The following is a 12,882-nucleotide window of genomic DNA, read 5'->3' on the forward strand; positions in this document are numbered from 1 at the left end:
CATCGGCTCCGACTAATCTCCTAGGGAGAGATTTACTGTGCAAAATGGGATGTGTCATATATTGTACTCCTGAAGGTGTGTTCTTGGACATACCCGAAAACCACGCTCAGGAAGTGCAGGGTATGCTAGACTCCCCAACAAGATTAATGTCACACACTGTTATTGTAAATAGGTGTCCGTCCGAGGTAGAGGAAATGATTTCCCAGATACCGGAATCACTTTGGACCAAGGATGGACAAGACACTGGATTAATGGCAAACGTAACCCCAGTAGTTGTACAAGTAAAAGATGGTAGGATAGCTCAAAAAATCCCACAATACCCTCTGAAGCCAGAGGTGGAGTTAGGAGTTTACCCTGTAATAGAGCGCTTGTTACAACAGGGCATTCTCGTAAGAACGTCCAGCACTGCCAATAGTCCCAACTTCCCTGTTAAAAAGAGTGGGGGGAGGGGTTACAGATTAGTGCAGGATCTAAGAGGGATCAACAAAATAGTTGAGAGTCAATTCCCCGTAGTGCCAAATCCAGCTGTCATCCTTATGCAAATCCCTCCCACTGACAAATTTTTCACTGTGATTGACCTCTGCTCCGCCTTCTTCTCGGTACCTCTGTACCCTGACAGTCAATACTTTTTCCCATTTACATACAGAGGAGTTTAGTACACCTGGACTCGATTACCACAAGGTTTCATTGACAGTCCAAGTATTTTCTCACAAGCCTTGCATGATTGTTTACAGTCTTTTCAACCTGAGAGTGGATCAATATTAATACAGTACGTGGATGACCTACTGCTGTGTTCAGATTCACTGGAATCATCTCTGAGAGATACGAAACAACTCCTGTTTCATCTTTCAAACACCGGACACAAAGTTTCCAAAGACAAGTTACAATTATGCCAGACCAGGGTAAAATACTTGGGATACTGTCTGACACAAGGACTGAGACACCTCACCGCTGATAGAATTCAAGCAATTCATGACATGACCCTGCCACAAACCCAGCAACAGATTAGAACGTTTTTAGGAATGTGTGGGTATTGCCGTAACTGGATCCCAGGTTTTTCCATACTGGCCTTGCCTTTACAGGAGATGGTCTCCTCAAACAAACCTGATCGGATTTCGCACACAGACGAGTCTGAGATGGCATTTGAGAGACTTAAACAATGCCTAACGCAGGCACCAGCATTAGGCATGCCAGATTATGGAAAACCCTTTGAGCTGTATGGAACAGAGAGTGCTGGGTGCGCGGCTGGTGTCTTAACCCAGAAGCATGGTGATGCCAGCAGGCCGGTAGCCTACTATAGCGCTCAGCTAGACACGGTAGCGCGATCCCTCCCCACATGCTTGCGAAGTGTTGCAACAATAGCATTGCTAGTAAGTAAAAGCGAAGATGTAGTGCTAGGACACAACCTCACAATTCATACACCACATGCAGTGTCAGCCTAACTAAATTCGGCCCAAACCAGACACGTCTCATCAGCACGGTTTACAAGATGGGCATTGGCGTTGATGGCCCCCGTAAACATCACCATAAGGAGATGCAGCGCACTAAATCCTGCAACATATCTCCCAGGTGTGCCTGGACAGGCACAAAGGGTGGAAGATGAGAGTGATGGTGAAGGAGGATTTAGTAAGGAAAATGACACACATGATTGTATGGAATATTTGGCCCAAAATTTCACGGCAAGGCCTGACATCAGTGACAACCCACTGGAAGATGTAGATTTTACTTTCTACACTGAAGGCAGTTGTCACAGACAGACGGACTTGGGAGACTTGTGTACTGGATACGCAGTCGTAGATGACCAAGGTACCATAGAAGCGGAACCCCTAGGCCCACCACACTCAGCACAAGTTGCTGAACTGGTTGCCCTAACCAGAGCATGCGAACTGGCTAAAGGCAAGTCAGCCAATATCTACACAGATTCTAGGTACGCCTTCGGAGTAGTCCATGATTTCGGGGCCCTATGGCGCCTCAGAAATTTCATGACGGCAGCTGGCACACCTGTAGCACATGCAGCCCACATCAAAAGACTTCTAACAGCGATACAGGAACCCGACAGAGTGGCTGTTATCAAGTGTAAAGCTCACACGTATAGCCAAGACCCGGTATCACTTGGTAACAGCCGAGCAGACGAAGCTGCTAAATCAGCAGCCAGTAACCCCATACAGACAGACAGCACACAACTGATGGTATTTAATACTGTAAACACACAGAAATTATATGAAATGCAAGATTTGTGTTCACCACAAGAAAAGGCAGTTTGGAGGTCAAAAGGATATGGCCAGGAGTCCTCAGGACTCTGGACAGATGGACAGGGTAAGCCAGTGGCACCCAGAGCATACCTTCCAAGTCTAGCGGAAGCGGCACATGGACTGACTCATCTAGGCAAAGAAGGAATGTGTAAGTTGGTAAGAGCTTATTGGTGCGCCCCAGGATTTTCTTCCCATGCGGGTAAAAGAGCAATGACATGTCTCACCTGCTTGAGGAAGAATATCGGAAAGGCAATACCAACATGGCCATCCCATATCCCTCCTACAGATGGTCCTTTCCAGGTAATTCAAATTGATTTCATACAATTGCCACCTTGTAGAAATTTAAAATATGTATTGGTTTGTATTGACGTGTTCTCAAATTGGGTTGAAGCATTTCCCGCAGCCACAAATACCGCTGTGTTTACTGCAAAGAAAATTGTGCAGGAATTTGTGTGTAGGTACGGTATCCCTAGAATCATTGAGAGTGATAGGGGTACCCATTTTACAGGTGAAGTTTTTCAAGCAATGTGTAAGTTGATGGGAATTAATAGTAAGCTGCACACTCCGTACCGCCCCCAGGCGAGTGCGAAAGTGGAAAGAGTAAACAGCACTATTAAAAACAAATTAAGCAAGGTAATGGCTGAAACAGGATTGTTGTGGCCCGAAGCTTTGCCAATCGTATTATAAAGCATCAGAACCACTCCCAGGTCCCCTCTTAATCTGTCTCCTTTTGAAATTCTGTTTGGTCGACAACCCCATGTTATGATTAACCCCCAGGATGATTTGAAATGTAACAATGAAGTCACTGTAAGGTATTTGGTTAAAATGAGTAAGCAATTGAGGAATCAGAATGATAATCTAAAGTTGGTGATTCCTGATTTGCCAGACAGTAATTGTCATGACATTGAACCTGGGGATTATGTAATGATACGGAATTTTCTACGCTCAGGTTGCCTTATTGACAGATGGGAAGGACCATATCAAGTCTTATTGACCAGCACGACAGCATTGAAGGTTGCCGAGAGAGAGACTTGGGTCCATTCGTCTCATTGTAAAAAGGTTGCTGACCCAGAGAGGTCCCGTGATAAAGAACAGACGGTAAAGGTTGTATCACTAGAGTGTCTGTTCCGGGAAGGTTGAGACGACACTGAGAGCTGAGAATAATAAGACCGGAGGCGTTTGTCGAGCCAGATTTCTTTCTCCCTTTTGTTATTTTCTCCAGTTCCCATCTCCCTCCTATTCTCCTTCCCCCTTCTTATTTTTCTCCTTTTCCTCCTATAAGATGGACTTGCCCCAAGAGACTGTGATCCGGATTTTCCTGTTGACCATGATGTTGACCAGAGCAGTGTGTTTCGGTGAGAGTACCATGGAGGTCGAGAAAGGATCTGGAATGGGTTCTGATGACCAGGATGGAGGCGTAGTTTTCCAAAAGCAACATAATCACCGAGTAAAGGCGAGTATCAGAAAACGATCTGGTAGCATTGACAATAGAAGGAACTGTGAAGGATTGTTAGCTGAAGAGAACTGCATCTGTAGGCATTGTGACAATATAGTTGAGGATGGGTGCATCAAGAAATGTCAGTCCAGTTTTAATATCCATATGGACCGGCATCCATTGAGTGACTATCACTCCTTAGTGGGTAAAGTGTTAAATCAGACAGACTGTTGGGTATGCTCTCAAGTACCTCAAGGTCATAGCAAATCAGGACTAGTACCATTCCCTTTAACTGTAGGAGAGGTACTTGAGTTAAGTGGTGGGAGGCCGGTGGACAAGAGGTTTAATATCTCTAGTCCTCCTAGTTTGAAGCTCCACCAGTATCACGTAGATAAGTCCTTAGTATGCTTTAACATTTCCAATCCCCGAAAGCCGGGAAATTGGGAAGTGTCATGGAGTAATCAAACCATGACATTTTCTTTTTTTTTTTTAAATTGTTTATTTTAATTTACAGGTTATAAACTTTACCGGTTACAAACATTACAGCAGCCTCCCCCCATTCTTGGGGTGGGCTGTTCCGTCTAACATTATAGTACCAAAAGCAGAGATATAACCTTAAAATAAGGAACATATGGTTCCCATGGTGCACAGATACATCAAGGAGTTATGCATCGGGGTAAGCAGATACTGTTCAATTGAATGGGAACCAGAAAAAAAAAAAAAAAAAACAAGCTCATGATTGTATCAATAAGAGGAAAAAGACTAGAGAAAGAGAACATGAAGGGCGAGAAGAAGAGACAGGGAAGGCTGAGAGGGAATAGAGTAGAGGGGGAGAGGGGACAAGGTTGGAGAGAGGCCGCTGGTACGCCCCCGTGTTGCGCTGGCTACGCACAAGGCGCCAGTACAAGATGGAAGGTGCTATTCGGGGAACACGGAAAGGATATGTTGAGGATATCCCACGGGCTACTTATCAGGTTAGGAGAGTACAAGGGTCATAGTAGGAGGGCCGTCGAGCTCCCGGAGGGTCGTACTCCATGTGCGGGAGCCTGTGAATCGAACCATAGTTCCCAGTTTTGAAGGAACTGGAAAGATCTGTTATGGAGGTAAGCAGTGATTTTTTCCATGCTTGCGAAGTACCATACTTTGTTGATGATCTGTTGCATAGGGGGGGGCTCCGTCTTTTTCCAATGGAGGGCAATTGCGCATCTAGCCGCGTTCAAGATCTGTGTCAGTAATTTACCCGAGTTCGGAGGTGCATTGGCAATGGGGAGACCTAGCAGGAATGACCAAGGGTCTTTGTATATCCGGGTCTGGAGTACTGTACTCAGCAAGTGTGCGACTGAATCCCAGTATAGCTTGATTTTGGGACACGTCCACCACATGTGAAGGAAAGAGCCATGTCCTCCGCACCCTCTCCAGCACAAAGGCTGAGAGGAGGGAAACATTTTGTGGAGTCTAGAGGGGACTAGATACCACCTATATAAGATTTTATATGCGTTTTCCTTAACTAAGGTTGAGATAGAGGATTTCGCGGCCGCCGTAAAGACATCTGACCAATCATAGTCATCCGGTATCGGGCCAAGGTCCTGTTCCCACTTGAGTATAAAAGCCGGGGTTACCGATTTATCCCCTGCCTGGAGAAGGGAATACAGTAGGGTGATGATTCCTCGAACAAGCGGTTTGTGATAACAATAGGACTCCAGGGTTGAGAGAGGTTGGAATGGGGATGAGCTCATTAAGGACGTGACAAAATGTTTCACCTGGAGATAGGTAAAAGGATTCGCTTCCGGGAAGTCATGTTTTGATATGATATCCGGTAACGGTGCGCAGGCCCCTTCGGATAACACATCTAGAACAAAGCGAATGTTGTGTGTCGACCATGGGCGCGAGCGGGTTATGGATTGGCCTGGGACGAAAGCATGGTTGTCCCACAAGGGGGTAAGTGCCGAGGGGAATGACAACATGTGGAAATGACGTGTGCAATAGTCCCAGATCTGGCAAGTGAATTCCAGAACCGGGTGGAGTTGCAAGTGGGGAGATCTGGTCTTAGGAGGGGATAAGAGTATAGATGATAGCGATGGAGTGTGGCTAAGCGTCCTCTCTAGCTGAAGCCAACGTATGGACTGCGTAGGGGCGAACCATGCCACTGCTTGGCTGAGATGGGTAGCCAGATAGTAAAGACGGATGTCTGGGAATCCTCTCCCCCCTTCTTGCACTGGTTTGCGGAGGGTAGAAAACCCTATCCTAGGGGTTTTATTTCTCCACACAAAGCGAAGCAACCACGAATGGATTTGTGCCAGTACCGAGTCCGGGACTTTCACTGGCAGCGTCTGAAACAAATAAAGGAGACGGGGGATAATATTCATCTTCAGAGCAATAATACGACCCAGCCAAGAGATGATTAGTGATTGCCATTTATGGAGGTCGGCCTTAAGGTTTTTAAGCAATGGCGAGAAGTTTTCCTTAAACAAGTCTCCATAGCGACTCGTAATATAGACCCCCAGATATCGAATTTTAGAAGTGCACCAGGAGAATTTAAAGTTGTTTTGCATGTTGGCTATTTGGGAAGGGGAGATGTGGAAGGGAAGAGCTTCAGTCTTGGACCAATTGACTTTGTAGCCCGATATATTTCCGTAGTCAGACAGGAGAGTAAAAAGGTTCGGCAGAGAGGTGTGAGGTGAGGAAAGTGATAGGAGGACGTCGTCTGCGAACAAGGAGATCTTGTAAACAGAGTCCCCCACTTCCAGTCCTCCGATATCGGGCGAGGCTCGTATGCGGGCTGCTAATGGCTCTATCACTAAGGCAAAGATCAGGGGTGAGAGTGGGCAGCCCTGTCTGGTACCATTGGAAATGTTCAAAGGGTCTGATTGTACTCCGTTCACAGACACCCTAGCGGAAGGGGTCGAGTATAAAGCTTGTATCCCTGCGAGGAATTCCCCCTGGAAACCTAAATGAGCAAGTGTTTCAAACATAAAGGGCCAACCTATCCTGTCAAATGCTTTCTCCGCGTCCAGAGAAAGCAAGAGAGCAGGGGTATGTGTAAGGTTGATATAATGAGTCAGGCTAATAACTCGTCTCGTGTTGTCTCGAGCTTGGCGGCCGGGAATAAATCCTACCTGGTCGTTATGGATAAGGTGGGGCAAGACACAATTTAGACGGAGGGCTAATATTTTGGCATAGATCTTGATATCTGAGTTAAGTAGTGATATAGGCCTGTAATTAGCGCAATTAGATGCGTCCTTACCCTCCTTAGGAATGACTATAATCTTAGCCTCCAGTGCCGATTTGGAGAAAGAAGCTCCCTGCAGGACAGCATTGAAAAGGGTTGAGAGGTGAGGAGTAAGCTGGGGGAGAAAGGTCTTGTAATATGCGGCCGTAAAGCCGTCTGGGCCAGGGGCTTTGTTAAGTTTTAGGGTTTTGACAACAGTGGCAATTTCTTCGTCGGATATTTCTGAATTCAATTCGGCAGAAACCGATGAGTTCAGACGAGGGAGATGGCAGTGGGCTAGGAAGGTACGGATAGCCCCAATAAAGTCTGGTTTCGTCTGAGTGGTCTCATGGGCATTGTATAGCTTCTCGTAGAAGCGAGAGAAAGTTTCAGTGATACGTTTAGGGTCCCTAGTCTTCTCACCAGAGAGAAGCTGGATGGACATAACGTTGTTCCTTGCAAGTTTAGCCCGGAGCCTAGAGGCTAATAGCCGATCGGCTTTATCCCCTTTTTCGTAGAAGGATTGGTTGAGCCACTTCAGGCTGGTCTCCACCTTCGTCGTCAGGAGCATATTTAATTCCCCTCTGACCGCAGCTAGGGAGGAGAGATCCGTTTCGGACCCTGTTTTTTTGTGTTTCAGTGAGAGGGGACCAAGCATGTCTGAGAGTTCCCGGATGCGTTTAGATCTGGTCTTCTTGTTATAGGAGGAGGCGCTGATCAGGCATCCACGTATAACCGCTTTATGAGCGTCCCATAGTAACATAGGGGGAACAGATGGGGATGCGTTTGTCTCAAAGTAGTGGGAGATTTCGGCGGCTATGTGGGCTTTCGTTTGGGGGTTAAGAAGGAGTCTGTCATTCAATCTCCACACAGGATGGCGGGCGGGTGGATGTGAGCCCTGGACATCTACAGTGACCGGGCCGTGGTCTGACCACGTGTTGGGGTGAATGGAGGTGTCTATGATACATTGCGCAGGCTCCGAACTCAGGAAAATCATGTCCAGTCTTGCGTAAACATCGTATATGGGGGAATAGTATGTGTAATCTTTAGCAGTCGGCTCTTTCACTCTCCATGTATCGAAGAGAAGGTGGCGTGACAGCAGGAGGTTCAAAGCAGCTGCGTTACGCGTGTGTGAGGGGCGCATAGATCTGGGTAGAGGTTTAGATCTGTCCAGAACGCTGTCCAAAGTCACATTAAAATCCCCCCCTAATACCACATTCCCGCGTCTGTGTAGGGTTAAGAGGTTATTTAGTGAGTGGAAAAAGGGGGCCTGGTTCTGGTTTGGAGCATAGACATTTAAAAATGTATAGGGGGACCCGTTTAACATCCCCACCAGCAACAGGTATCTACCTTCAGGGTCGCTCAGTATTTCAGAGGGGATGAAATCTAAATGATTAGCAAAGAGTACTGAGACCCCTTTCTTCTTGTGTATGGGGTCGCAAGCATGGAAAGTGAGCGGGAAGTGTTTGGACTTAAGTTCTGGATGAGACTTACCCGAGAAATGAGTCTCCTGTAGGAAAACGATGTCGCCTTTAAGTTGCTTAAGGGATTGGAATAAGAGAGATCGTTTACGCGGGCTATTCAGACCTTTCGTGTTCAATGTGATTATTCTAAGAACCATGGTATGAGAACAGAGCACTCTTCATGTGGGAGCGCACCAGCTGGGCTCCGAAAGAAATAGGGGAAGGGAAAGGAAAGAGGATCGGAGAGAGAAGAAAAGAGAGGGTAGGAGAACAGATGAAGGACAAGCCTATATTAGTATCAGTGGTTAGAAGGCGGAGAAAATCCATTCTCGTTAGTCGGACCCAAGGAAGAGGTCGACCCGTAGGTCCAGGTCGTCCGACGTCGACCTTAAAGGTCGAATGGGGGGTGGGTGGACCCAGCTGCTCGGAGAGGAGCCCGGGTCCCGTGTGCAATCAGACTAAAAGTAAGTGTACATATTGCGGACAATAAACTAGGGGAGCTTAAAGGGGAGGGAGGAGGGGGGGGAGGAGGGAGGGAAACAGCATTAATGGAACTGGGGGTAAACATGTCATGTCGACCACATATCAACAACAATAACATTACAGCCTGCATGAGGTAAAGAGAGAAGGTTCGGCCCAGACGGGCCTCCCGGGGACGGAACCCCCGCGGCCAGCCACGGCGAACCCCGGCCCCGAGGGCCCAGACAGGCCCCCCCACAACAGGATCACCAAGGCATTAAATGGTAAACATTAACTTAACCAAAGTCTCTACATCTTATTGGAGTCTTGGCATAATGCGGAAAGAACCCCCGCAGTCCGTCAGGGACTCGTATGCACATCGAGATCCATCATGGACATCTATACATGGCGATTCATGTATCTGGGGAGGCGTGGGAAGCGGATCCGACGGTGGTCCAGTTTGAGGCTGGGGCTGTGAGAGAAGGGGAGGTGTTGACTGGGAGAGAGCGTTGAGGAGTGGTCGGGGGGCCGGAGATGTTCAGTTGATGGAGTAGTTGAAGGGCCTCATCTGGGGACCTAGCAGAGAGGAATTTACCATCCGTTCTGACTTGGAGGGCAAAAGGGAAGCCCCATCTGTATCTGATGTTATGATCTCTTAGGGCTTTGGTTATATCTTTTAGCTCCCTCCTTCTGTTCAGCGTGACCGGCGACAGGTCCTGGAATATCAAGAGATCGGAGCCCTCGAACGGGATAGTCGACATCCTCCTGGTTTTGGCGTAGACTCGGTCTTTGACCGCGAAATAGTGAAAGCGGAGAATTACGTCTCTTGGTGTTTTGGCGTCTTGGGATCTAGGGCGTAGAGCCCTGTGGGCCCTATCTAGAAGAAGCATGTCGTCTGGAACGGAGGGAGCAAGTGAGCGGAAGAGGCGGAGTAGATAATCCGTGAGGTGATTTTGTTCCACCGTCTCGGGCACATTGCGTATTCTAAGATTGTTCCGACGGCCTCTGTTGTCCAAATCTTCCTGTTTATCCGCTAAGAGCATAACATCCGTACGCATTTGAGATATCTCCTGTTCTGATTCTTGTTGGAAGGCGATAAGCTCTTCTTGTTTTCTTTCGATGGCATCCACCCTGGTGCCCAGGCTATCCACGTCCGATTTTAGACCCGAGATAGCCTCCTGTACTTCTGCACGAATTGATTTTTTAATATTACGCATCTCGGATAGGAGAAGGGCGACATCAGCCTTTGTGGCGGGAGTGGAGGAAGAGTCATCGTCCGAGACTCTGTCAGAGGTTGCTGAAGTGGGTGGGGGTGAGGTTGCTCTCCGGGTGGAAGATGGGGTCGAGTTCTTGAAGTAGCCCACCAGGTTATGGGCATTCGACTTTTTCCCCCCTTTAGGCATGTTGGCGGAAAGAGGTGAGGTAGGTTGGTTGTCAACAGCTGGGAAGGACGAGGGAGGCTCCTATATCATTAGGATCACACACGGGACCAGGTGTAGTACATATCGAGGTCACATGCTAGGCACTTTGAAGAAGATGGTCAGAAAGGTCCAGCTGGGCATGCCACGGCATGTAGGTAATGAGTGACGTTTCTTAGCACCGGCAGGATTGGGATCCTCCGGAGGCCGGGGCTTCTTTCAGAGATACTCAAGGCCCTGCAGGCGTCACGTGTGTGGGTGTCAGGGGGGGGGAGGGCCCTGCAGGGTGCTTAAAGAGTACCGTTGCACCGGTAATAGTAGGCCGAACCCTCAGAAGTGTTATCTGGTCCAGTATTTCTAGCCCGTAGGAGCGCCTATAGGGCGGGATAGGGTGTTCAAGAGGTGAGGGTGAGAGCAGGGTAAGGAGAATCCTCACTATCAGCTGCGCCCGCTTCCGATGGCCGCTACAGGTACACAGGGGGTCTCCGGCGTTGGCGGCAACGGCTCCCACCTCTCCAGGTAACAGTCACCAGCCGCGTCTATCCGGTTTCCACCGCCACCCGGCCCGTCCAGCCGTGCCTCTGGTAGGGGAGGGGAAGGTCGCACCTCGCAGGAGCCCCTCCGAGGTAGCACCAGCCCGTGGGAGCACAATTTAACCTTGAAAGAGTATATTAAAGGAGAGAGGGCAATTGCAGGGTGAAGTGGTCGCTGCACAACAGGTTCTCCCCCCTCACAGTCTGGTGTAGTGGGCAGCAGGTACTGGGCACGGGGGTCTAGGCGGGGGTTCTGAGGTGTACTGGAAACCCAATCCCCCAGCCGTGTTTTCAAGATGGCCGCCGGGCTTCATGCACTCTTACCGTGCGGCACTATTTTGTGCTCGGTGCGATGGGGAGGTAGGGGCTATATTCCCGGGCCCAGGAGTGGGATACTGAGCGATAGCAACCTCGGCGTCCCCAGGTGATCTAGAGCTGAGCCAGGTCTCTGCTAATATGGCCGCCGTGTCTCCCGCCGTCCCGTCTGGCAGGCCGGGGATGTGAGCAGGGCCAGGATAAAGCCCCTACGAGGGCCGGTAATGTGATGTCCCGTGGGAGAAGAAAAAATGTTTATTTTGTGTGTCGGGGCAGCGGGGAGAGATAGCCGCGGTGAGACGCTGGGAAGCACCAGCGTATGACTCACCTGCCGCGCGAGGCCGCCGCCGTCCGCCGCTCAGAGCTCCGTCTTCCGACCTCACTCGCAGAGATCCCCAGAGAGCTCCGGCTCGGGGGGTAACTCCCTCCACCCGCCTGTAGTCCTCGCCGGGGTATGATGAGTTCGTCTCCCGGGTTTCGCCGTCCGCAGGTCGCAGGTCTGCGCTGTGTAAGGGGGGGGGGAAAACCGTACTCCAGCCCCCGGCTTCTGATGGAGGGGAAGGCCGCAACCCGCGGGAACCCTTAAAAGGGCTCCCCGGCTCCGCGACCGAAGCCCCTCGCCCTGGGTGACAAAGGGCACAGGTATCTTTGTCTGTGCGCCCGTGGGGTTCAGTAATCCACTGGTAACAACCGGTATATGTGTGGGGCTGCAGGAGCTCACATGAAACGCTTCCTCACAGCACACCAGCCAGGCCACGCCCCCCAAACCATGACATTTTCATATAGAGCCGATAGAATGCCCATAGACACAGAGCTTATACGCCAGATCGCCAACAGTGGAAAATATTTCCGGTATAGGTATACTCTAGGAAGTAGGACCATGCGAGTTGGAAAGGTATCACCAGGATACTGTGCACATATCGTACAACCTGATACGTGTACTAGACAGATGGGAGTTATGGTTAGGAGATTTCACATGGAAAATTTGTAACATGGTAATGTCATACTCTGTCCCATATGTTCTCCCCGATGATGCATATTTCATATGCGGGAGAAAGGCGTATAAGTGGCTTGCCCCAAACTCAGAGGGATTGTGTTACATTGGAAAAGTACTGCCTGAAGTAATGACTGTATCCCATAACAAAATGAAAGAAATTCACCGCGGTGCCCAAGCTCCTTATACTCACACTCATTACGAGCACGTCGTTAAAAGGCACCTGATAGAGAGTACAGAGCATCCGGCCTCTGATCTGATCCATGAATCCACCGGGATTCAATTCTTACTCGCGTTAGATATCACTCGCACCGCCAGAGGAGTGATAAATTATAAATATATATCTGCGCTAGCGAACTTGTTAGACAATATCATCGAAATGTATGACGACACGTTCAGGTACACTGGGAAAGAGTTACAGCCTACAAAACAGAGCTGGTTCAGCATAGGATGATTCTCAATTATCTCACAGCAGTGACAGGCGGGTATTGTGTTACCCTAGCAACTCAGTATGGAGTAAAGTGCTGCACGTATATTACAAACAGCACCGAGGACCGGGCCGAGGTCATAGACCAAAAGATGGATGACATTTTGCAATTAAAGTGGGAGTTTCGAAGGAAACACAATCTCACACTCGCTGCTGTGGGTAATGAGCTGACCAGTTTGGTGTCATGGTTGAACCCACGAAATTGGTTCTCTGGTTTAGGAGAATGGACCCAAGGTATTATAATGGACGTAGGGAAATTTCTCTTGTGTATTCTGGGAGTCGTCATATTGGTTGGCCTGATATTTAGATGCGTTCGGG

The sequence above is a fragment of the Pseudophryne corroboree genome, chromosome 2 (genome assembly GCF_028390025.1).
Source record: "Pseudophryne corroboree isolate aPseCor3 chromosome 2, aPseCor3.hap2, whole genome shotgun sequence".
Taxonomy (NCBI): Eukaryota; Metazoa; Chordata; class Amphibia; order Anura; family Myobatrachidae; genus Pseudophryne; species Pseudophryne corroboree.